This window comes from Pseudochaenichthys georgianus, chromosome 12, assembly GCF_902827115.2.
Source record: "Pseudochaenichthys georgianus chromosome 12, fPseGeo1.2, whole genome shotgun sequence".
Lineage (NCBI taxonomy): Eukaryota > Metazoa > Chordata > Actinopteri > Perciformes > Channichthyidae > Pseudochaenichthys > Pseudochaenichthys georgianus.
In genome coordinates, this window is record NC_047514.1 from 14,161,456 (window position 1) to 14,171,217 (window position 9,762).

At 39.0% G+C, this 9,762-nt stretch overlaps 1 long non-coding RNA gene across 1 annotated transcript; it reads left to right on the forward strand.

Annotated features, from left to right (window-relative positions):
• On the forward strand, positions 1 to 1,326 carry LOC117456464 (uncharacterized). Its single transcript, XR_004553246.1, has 3 exons — positions 1 to 94; positions 849 to 977; positions 1,113 to 1,326. It is a non-coding gene; the product is annotated as an uncharacterized lncRNA (long non-coding RNA).
• The last annotated feature ends 8,436 nt before the right edge of the window (positions 1,327 to 9,762 follow it).

Here is a 9,762-nt window from a genome sequence, read left to right on the forward strand (position 1 = left end):
CTTGGACAGATACAGAAAAGGCCTGAGAGAGAATGAGGATGACATGCAGTGAAGGGCCAGGCATTTAAATCTAACCCGGTAATGTAACAGCCAGGTGAGTTACGCTTTGAGTTTGACTTGACTTTAATATCTGTCGCAATAATATTTGAGTTTTTGCATGATGTAAGACAGCAAACAAGGTTCCTAGATGAGAAAGTGTCTACAGAAGGCTGAACTTTGAGCGAAATGCTATCCTGTGCATGCTAACATGCTCTAAATAACAATGCTAAAAGGCACCTTCTTTGCATATAACATTCGCTTGTAAGAACAGAGTACAGGCACTGGATAAACACTTTTTGACATATTTCACCTAAAACCACAATTTCAAACCTAATAGGGGAGCTAAAGGTAAATTCAGGTGATTACTGCGCCTAATAGGATACATTGTCTTTGAAGCATGAATATCTGCACTTAATTTCATGTATATCCATCCAAAAGTTGTTGAAATATGTTCAATTTAGTCAGTTAAATACAACATCTTTGAATAGGGGATCTCGAATGCAAGGACAGCCATCTCATGGGATCCATAGGTCCAAAGCAGATATAAGTCTCCAGGTTAGATTGGTAGATGTAAACTGTAGTCGGCATATTCCCAACAAACCTCTGAGGGCTTTTGTCCTGGTGGAATCTGAGATGAGTTCTTCCTTCAAGATCTATTTGATTCAAAAGAAAGTACTGCGGGAATAACATTTCATTTATAAAATCAGGAATTCATAACATTGTACCATCATGTTAGGATGCATACAGTACAACAAACAGGATGTCTGTGATGCACACAGCATTACAAAATGCCACTCTCTCTCTCCAAGGTCACACTTCATCTCTCCACCAAGGCTGTCATGCAATCACGAGAAATAAATGAAAAACATCCTGAGGGGGGAAACCACAACAAACACCGGGCCTCTTAAATCCCACAAAGGGGATTTGTAAAACCATGTGTAAGGTTCACAAATCATGTTATTTGTTTTAAAATATCATTTGTATTACTACTTTAGGTATGAGAAACACCTGTCATATTTGCAAATGTGGTACTCCCACTTATTTGTGAAATACATTTTGAATTTTTTCTTCAGGTCAAATATCAGGAGACAAATCCAAGACCCCAGGCGACATAGTGACCCATTTCTTTGAGTGGCCATTTCCCTCACATGACTTCAGTGTTTCTCTTCACCCAATTCTGGGAAATGCTATTTTCTGATCTTTGATGCTCTCTCTGATCTTGTTTTCCGATCAAGGTCAGCAGTAAAATACATTGTGTGTGAAATAAAAAAAAAACAGAACGGCTGAAGCTTCTCAAAAAGAGATATTTTTAAAGAAACAATGATATGACTATATTGCTTCTGTATGAACAGTTGGAGAGTTATAATTAATTGCCAAGAATATAATTAGTTGTTAAAAGAATATATATCATTTATTACCATGACTATGTATAGAAATTAACTGGTGTTATTTGAGGCATCCTCAATGTGTGACACACTAATTTCTCTCTCAAAAACTCTAAATCCTGAATGCCTATTTGAAAAATCCAATTTTCTCTTCAGGATAATTAAAGTTCATTCCATCAAAAATCATCAAATCCAAAATTATAGTCCATGAAAAGACACTTTGTTATGTTTTCCTTCTCCTTGATTGCTTGTACCCAGTCAGGTCATTGAGTGAAACAGTTATGCAAAAGCAGGTATGTAATATTAAAGCCGGGGCGTAACTCTGGAAGCACAGAAGAAGTTGTCGGCATTTAATTTAATTTCTTTGTGGAGATTTCTTCCTGAGACAGTCGACGGCGTCAGCAGATTCTCGCCGCTGGCACGAAATTCATGGGACAAGTGTCCATGTCAGCACTTTCTCCCCCCTCAGCCGGTTTGTAAAAAAGGACATCACAGTTGTCAGCTGCGGTAAACCCAAATTATAAGGACAAATACAATAGTGTGTCTATGAGTGGGGCTTTTCAAAGAGGATGTCCTTTTGGATGAACGATATGATAACTTCTGCAAGATCTGTACACGGTTTGACAGATCATGTAGCTCCCCTGCATGTGTGTGTGTGTGTGTGTGTGTGTGTGTGTGTGTGTGTGTGTGTGTGTGTGTGTGTGTGTGTGTGTGTGTGTGTGTGTGTGTGTGTGTGTGTGTGTGTGTGTGTCTGTGTGTGTGTGTGTGTGTGTGTGTGTGTGTGTGTGGTGTGTGTGTGTGTGTGTGTGTGTGTGTGTGTGTGTGTGTGTGTGTGTGTGTGTGTGTGTGTGTGTGTGTGTGTGTGTGTGTGTGAGGAAGGGTGTGGATGTCAGTGTGCTAGGTTGGCCTGTGTGAGTGCAGGCATGTATTTCTGTAATCTCTGCATGTTCGGTATGTATAACTTGAACTGACTCCTGAGATTTCTTCTGAAGAATTGTAAACTAAAGTGATATTGCAGTTGTGTTTATTATTTCCTAACTTTTGAAAGGGGATGAAGATGGATTGGACATATTTGTGTAGACAGTGTCTGTAGGAGACCAACTTCTGTGGACTACTGCCTGGGGCACATCACACTGCTTTCCAACTTTGATGTGTATCCCGTTATTTCACTTGCACTTTCTATTGATTGCAATTTTGTAACTTTGCGATGCATAACATTTGTAAGAAGCCATTGTGCTGCACAGTTTTGGTGTGTTTTTTACATATTATATAAAGAAAGGATTGTCTAGGAATTATGAGCTTTCTCTCTTTCTTGTGACCACCACACAATGCATGTTGTGATTTGAGAAAGAGTGGATCAATAAATCATCTAGTCCACTTTATTGACCAATATAAACTTAAGTAAGTTTGAGATCATTTAAAAACAGTACGATCATTTAATAGTTTGTCAGCCAATGACCACTGTGAATTGTAAAAACTCCAGCTCAGTATCACATAAAAAAGCCTCAGAAATCCTTCAGCATTCGATCTGTGAGAGAGAGCTGCAGGCCCTCAGTTTGAATACAAGTGGTATTAAAACTCTTTTTAGTGAATGTATGCACACTCGAATTACCACAATGGAGAAAGTCGAGTCTCTTGAGGAAGACTATGTAGGAGGAGCTATCACTGTGTAAAAGTGAATACATTTTGGTAATGACAATTTAAAAATATATTGTATATTATATATGATGCGTTAGTTACGCTTTAAATAACTTCCTTCATGAACCCTTTTCATGCTGCCATTGACACACTCTGATAGAGAGTGTGAGGTGAGTCAGGCTCGGCATTAGTAGCTGGGAGGTGTGGATTAAGGTTTCTGCTCATTAGACAGAGGTAGCAGACCTATAATCCCCATCCTCCCTCATAGCATCAACACACACTCAGACACAGGCCTAAATACATACACAGAAACAAACACCCAGCTCAATTCATTAAAAGTTCACATTCATCAATGTTGCATGACCAAATGGCAGGAGCCGCTCAGCCTTTCAGGTTTTACCCAGAGCTGCTGATGTAACGGGGGGAAATGACAGCAGGGTTGCAGCAGGTGTACATGTTGAGATTTTATCTGAGAAACACTGTGGGAATGGCTGGAATGTTGCAGCACCTGCATCTGGATTATGGCTGCGGTCTTTTTCTGTGCTCTCTGAATCAGTGGGATGGAGCTGATGCAGAAGTCTAATCCTCCCCAGTTCTATCAAGACTCTCACAGGGGGTCATTATGAAGGTATTGATCTGTCAACAGGCCATGCTGAATGTCACAGCAAAGAAAGAGGTAATTTTGTGTTTCACATAGCACGTATTGTGGTCGTGCAGAAAAAGAGTTAGTGGTATAAGGAAACTTTAAAATAAGGATTAGATGTCAGGAAGTTATCTGATATCGGAAGTACCTCATGCCCACTGAGAGGATGTCATGAAATGGTTGAAGTCGAGCTGATCAATTACTCAATCAGCTATATGTAATCAACATCTTCATGTTGGTTGTATTTATTCATTCACATTTAGACAAATTATATTTTATGAATAAAATAAAAATAGAATGGCAACATATTTCCTACCCCTCTTACTGCATATTGTTAAATAAAGTAAAATAAACACCTGTTATGATTTAAGGACATTTTCTTTATTTGTAAGGAAATTTTTTTCACATTTCATGTAAAGCGTCTTTGAACATTAGGAAAAGCACTATACAAATGATATATTGTATTGTTATTATTATGGTATATGAATATGGTGCATGCCACAGTAAACTGTAATGTTTACAGAATGTAGTGATTATATGTGTCGCAGTGTTGCATTGATTTCTAAGGTGTGTGCTTGAAATGGCTTCTGTTTAAATTCCCCTCAATGATCTGTTTTCTCATAGGTACTGTAGAGGAATCGTAAGTATTTGAAGCAGTAATTAGCTTTCTGTTGCGTGGGATGAGATTGGGAGTGCATAATGTCGACAACAGTGCAGCAGGAGTGAAAACAACATCTTAATGATCCAGTAAGTTTGTGAACTAATTGGTGTACATCAACAATGACAGCTCTGAGAGTTTTCGGAGCGGCAAGGTAATCATGTCTGCTTTAATAAGCAAAAACGTAAGCAGCAGCTACGTCTCAGTGGGAATATTCAATATGTTTCTGCATTTCCTTCTGGTGATGGACACACACACTGGCTACGTGTGTAAGATGTTTAAATGTTTCAGAGTGAATATTTGTCACCATTTCATGAGTTTCGCTTGTTGCTGGTCTGCTCTTTTCTTTGCACACAATCATGGGAGGACACAGCAGCTCAACAACCTGCACCTTGTAAAAAGAAAAGAAGGAGCTCTACCTTATCTGAGAAACACTGGAGGCAGCTTGTCAGGTTTCGGATGTTTTATATTCAGGGGTAATATCCGGATTCAGATGAACAGAGGAGCCCAGGTGTATCTGGTCACTGTCTGTGCAGAATTCAATCAAAACCAAAAGCTAGACCTGCTCCCTCTGCATCTCCCTCTCCCTTCACTATTTCTCTTGATTTCACTTCAATTCACAGTGGTCTGTTGGCATGAATGGTATATGAGCGATGTTGCCCCCGGCATCTAACAATAAACATTTGTATTTCTTTGACCATCTGTGTATACATAAAGTCTGAGCCCTTTGTGTTGCCTCTCCATTTTCACTATCTCCTCCCATCAGGTAACATATCTTTTGACAGGTTATCAGGATTTAGTTTATATTTTTCCTACATCCACAGCCATGCAGATATTGGGATTTCTGAACTACTTTCTGTCAAAAACAGTAACGCCTATTAAAAAGAGTTGACATCCTCTTTTGATAATTTTTGGCAGAGCTATTGACACAATTTTTCTTCTTTAATGTTAAAAATGTTATCAATTTAACAGCTTTTCAAATCTTTACATTATGGCAGTAATACAAAAGAAATGCAAGTACATTTACCCATTACTGTACTTGAGTGAAAAGTTGAGTATTTGTACTTTACATTTAGTTTTTTTATGTAATGCTGCTCTTTTTTTTAATCCACTACATGTTAGATACAAATATATTTTTTAAACCATCACATTTATAAATAGCTATACTGTTAGTTACACTAAATATTGATATTTGACATGAAAAACATACAAAATACAATGTATGGTGGATTTAACCAGTGGTTCCCAATCACCACCACCCGGCCAGCAGGCTCTCTGACACAAATCAAACACACCCACCAGGTGCATTATGGGCCTTGCTAAAAAAGCTAATGTGCTAATGGTGGATGCTCAGCAGTGACTTCTACCTGCAGTAAGGTGTGTTTTAATGTTTTAACATCAATCCCGGTGTGCAGCAGGCTTTCTGCTTTAGTGTGTGTGAGCTGTGTCTGCGTTGTGTTGTCTTTACATCTCTGTGTTGTCTGCTTTGTGTTACTTTACCCTGAAGCCAGGCTATTAAATGTATGTGGAATAATAATGCGTTTAGCACCCACTGAGGTGTGGTAGCTTTTTGTGGTTTATTGTTGTTTTCTTTGTTTAATTGTCTGAGTTTGTCCTGAGGCAAGGCTACACTAAGACTGTTGTTCATTTAAATTGTATGCACCAGCTGCAAATGTACATCTATAGAATGGAAATGTGTTTCTAATTTGGACATAAGGGCTCTGTAGTGTGATGTTGAACCATTGTGTACTTTTTATTTTCTTTAAAGTTCATTTAGCCGATTATATTTCTATAGGACTTTGAATGTAGGGCTTTCACTTGTAATGGAGTACTTTCTTTTTTATTCAAAGGTAATTGTACACATTCTAAATGTGGTGAGACATGGTTCAAAAGACCTTTAAATAAAATGGATTGCTTGCCTAAAAGATTGGAAGCTCTTCACCCAGCCACGCTCTGTGGTGCACACTTGCTTTGTGTGTTTGTCATCACACTTTGTTGGGCAGGGATTGGATTTTCTCTCTCCATTTGGGCCACCAGTGATTAGATGAGTCCATGTCTGAGAGTTTAATCCTTGTTGAAGGAGCACCAAGTTGCATGTGGTGATGCACGCACACACATTCACACGCTCACAGCAGTTTGAGACCCAGATGTATCTTTTCTTTCTAAGTGGAGCTGCATCTGCAGGGAGGCGTGCGACCCTCATGGCACAGATTTAGCCATTCATTTCCCTCAGACATTCCTTTGTCAGACCCATCACCCTCGTTTTCTCTCACACAAATACACACACCATGTGTCAGATGTACCAGCAGCAGGGGATGGAGAATTAGAGCAAAAGGCCAGAACATAAAGAAATTATAATGTCTTTTAAAAACACTCTGTAAAATAATCCGGTATTTCGTTTTCTCGTGTGTGCTCTTTCTTTCCCCCCGTTTGTGTAATTAAAAAATAAATAAAAGGTTTATGGACTAAACTGACAGTGAACCATAGTTCACTGCATTGTGTTTGTAAATCTGCTTCAGCCAGAAGGACAGAGCGGTTTTAGCATAATAATGCAGCTTCTCTACTGTACATTAATATTCATATTTACAGCCTCTGACAACTTGGCCCCTCTTCCACCTGTCAGACATCTGTGTCACACAGTGTGTCTTTGCACATATACATATTAATTCATAAATAATCAGTAAGTTTACCTGGAGGCACAGTTATAAAAGGAGATTAGTAAATACATTTCACTGATGCTACTATATATTCCCCCCAGCCTGTAAATGTGCCTCTACCAGTTGTCTATACATTTGTGATTGATATAATGACTCACTAAAACACATTTAAAGATGGTTGTTTTGCCACACTTATGTCCTTGTTGCTTGTTTTTTGTGTATTCATGATCTTTTAGTTTATTCTCTGTTATAGTCGTTCCTTTGTGGTCATCTTGCATCTCTCCTTAGTCCTTTGCCATGTTTTTTTGTGTCAGTTTGCATGTCTTTGTGCACTTTATTAAATATCTATTCAAATTAAAAGTTTTGACATGAAGAGAAAAGAGGCCTGCTGTTAATTCCAGTTTAATAGTTCGGGTGTATTCATGTTGCATCAAATTAATTTGGGGGGTATGCGGTCACCGCTGCCTAGATAGCCGGTTCGAATCCCAAGCCGGCCGACCAGTTCAGGCAATAGAAAAAAGAAAGTCATTCTGTATGTTAAATGAGTAGGGTTTTGTTGTTCCATCTTGGATGTTGTTGTTCCGTGTATTGCAAGGCCTTTTAGGCTGGGCACCATGTGGTGGAAGGTGCTTGAATCAAATGAAATATCTAAAAATATAAAACCCGTTTTAATATTAGGTTAAAAGCCATGTCAAGAGTCCAGAAAAAGGTATTTCTAGTGGCTTGGGTTTAACTTTTTGAGTCTTCTTTGTATGCATACAAATAAGTCTGATCGTGCCACAGCAGCTGCCTTTGCTCTATCTTCCTGTGCGACTCATGCGTCCTCTGGCTCCATCACATCATGTCACTCATACCATCCTTTACCACACACAGACACACAGCATCTTACTCATTTCATCCTAAATACAAGGTCTGCTCAGAACATATTTCATCACACACATGCCATATGAAACGGGCAACAAAACAGAGTTGCCGAAGCTCTTCTTTGCTTTCTTTTACATTTATTTTTCTGTGAGCGGCCCACTCTCCTTGAGATTTGTCTCCATGCATATAATGAAAAGGCTGTTATAATAGAAATGTGAGATGCAGTTTCTCCACCCTGCAGAAGTCTTACTGAAAATCTGTTTTGTGCATTCAAATGTGAACTAAGTCCAGTTATTTTAAATGTCTGTCCTTCCCAAACCATTTTATTGAAATGGGAAACTGTGCATGTGCCATAGAGACATCTGGTACCTGGGCGAGCCCCTCTCAGAACGGTAATGTTTATACATGTCACTCTGGCATTTCATTATTTGTGATCATCTTTTCTCTCGGGAAACACATAACATATCTTACAGCGCAACAATGGCAGTGTGAAGGTTGCGAGAGGTATCAGAGGAATCTGATTTCTTTCAGGGGAGAAAACATGAGGCTTGTTTTTCTGTCATTTAATTTTGAAACAAAAGCAAAGGTGATTGAGGTGGAATTATAGTAACAAAAGTGGGTTTTTTAGATGCAAAGAGTTGGGTTTTATATTGCCATGTAGACTTTTTATCCCCAAACAATCACATTTCCTTCGTGTTTTTATCTTCGCCGGTTCTCTGCGGATGACGCTGAATAGCTATTCGACAGCCTGTCTTGGATGACACTTTTTATTGCAACGGAGACAGTGAAAAATAGTTGGTTCCTTGCATTGATGCCTGCCTCGTTCTCTGAGGTGAGCCCCTCGCAATTAGTATGCAACAAAGACACCGCAATGTGGCTGCAATCTAACTAGAGAAAATGAAAGTTGTGGAAAATATGATGTGTTTTCAGAGCCTTGGGAGAAAGGAGCTAATATGCATGTCAGTCAAGCCTACTGGCAGCAGATAAAGCAGAGCAACCATTTTATGCCTGAGAGTGACTAAGATAATGGTGTGAACTAACTGACCAGGGTCCTGTTTTCAGAGTCAGTGACCTCCAAACAGGGATTTATGCAGAGTGAGGGAGTGAGGGAGAGAGAACAGGGATTCTCATTTGTCCGAGACGTCATTCAAATCGGGAATGGAGTGACACTTCAATTAACTCCCCGTCCTCAACAAAGTTTACCTTGGTCTTTGGAAAGGTGCAGTATTTCATTTCAACCTGCAGGATTAGCCAATCATATTTCCAATCTCAGACCTGTCACCATGGTGTCGCTGTGCGGCAGCTGGTAGTCATAATGACAATCTATTCTCCGGGAAGTGAAGAGTTGTTTTCCTTCAATTTTCCAAACCAGAGAAACATTGTGTTTTTACTCACTGGTCGCTTGCTCTCATTTTCCTTCTTTATGCTAAATACAGTTTTTGTCTGGCTGTTCTGATAATCCAACTGTTTGTCTACAGGCTTTGATTTATGTCCGTTAGTCTATCCTAAGGTCTTTCACTTTTAATACATTTGCTTTTATATTGTTAACAATTTGACAATCTAATTCCTTTTACTGTGTTTTTGTTTGCACCATTATACACCAAAGCAAATTCCTTGTAAAGTATGTGCCTACTTGGTAAACCTGATTTTGGAGTTCTTTATACATGTTTTCTGAAATTAAACGACATATTTCCAAGACTATAAATAAATTGCTCGATTTTCAAGAAGCACATTTCTTCTTCCAAGCCTCCTGCAGAGTGTGGAGAATGTTTTCTGAATTTAAACACCTTCCACTCTGACTTGAATGATTAAGGTTTTGAAGGAACACAAACTAGGTACTCTCAGGATTTCAGTGAAGTAATAAATAGGGACCTGACA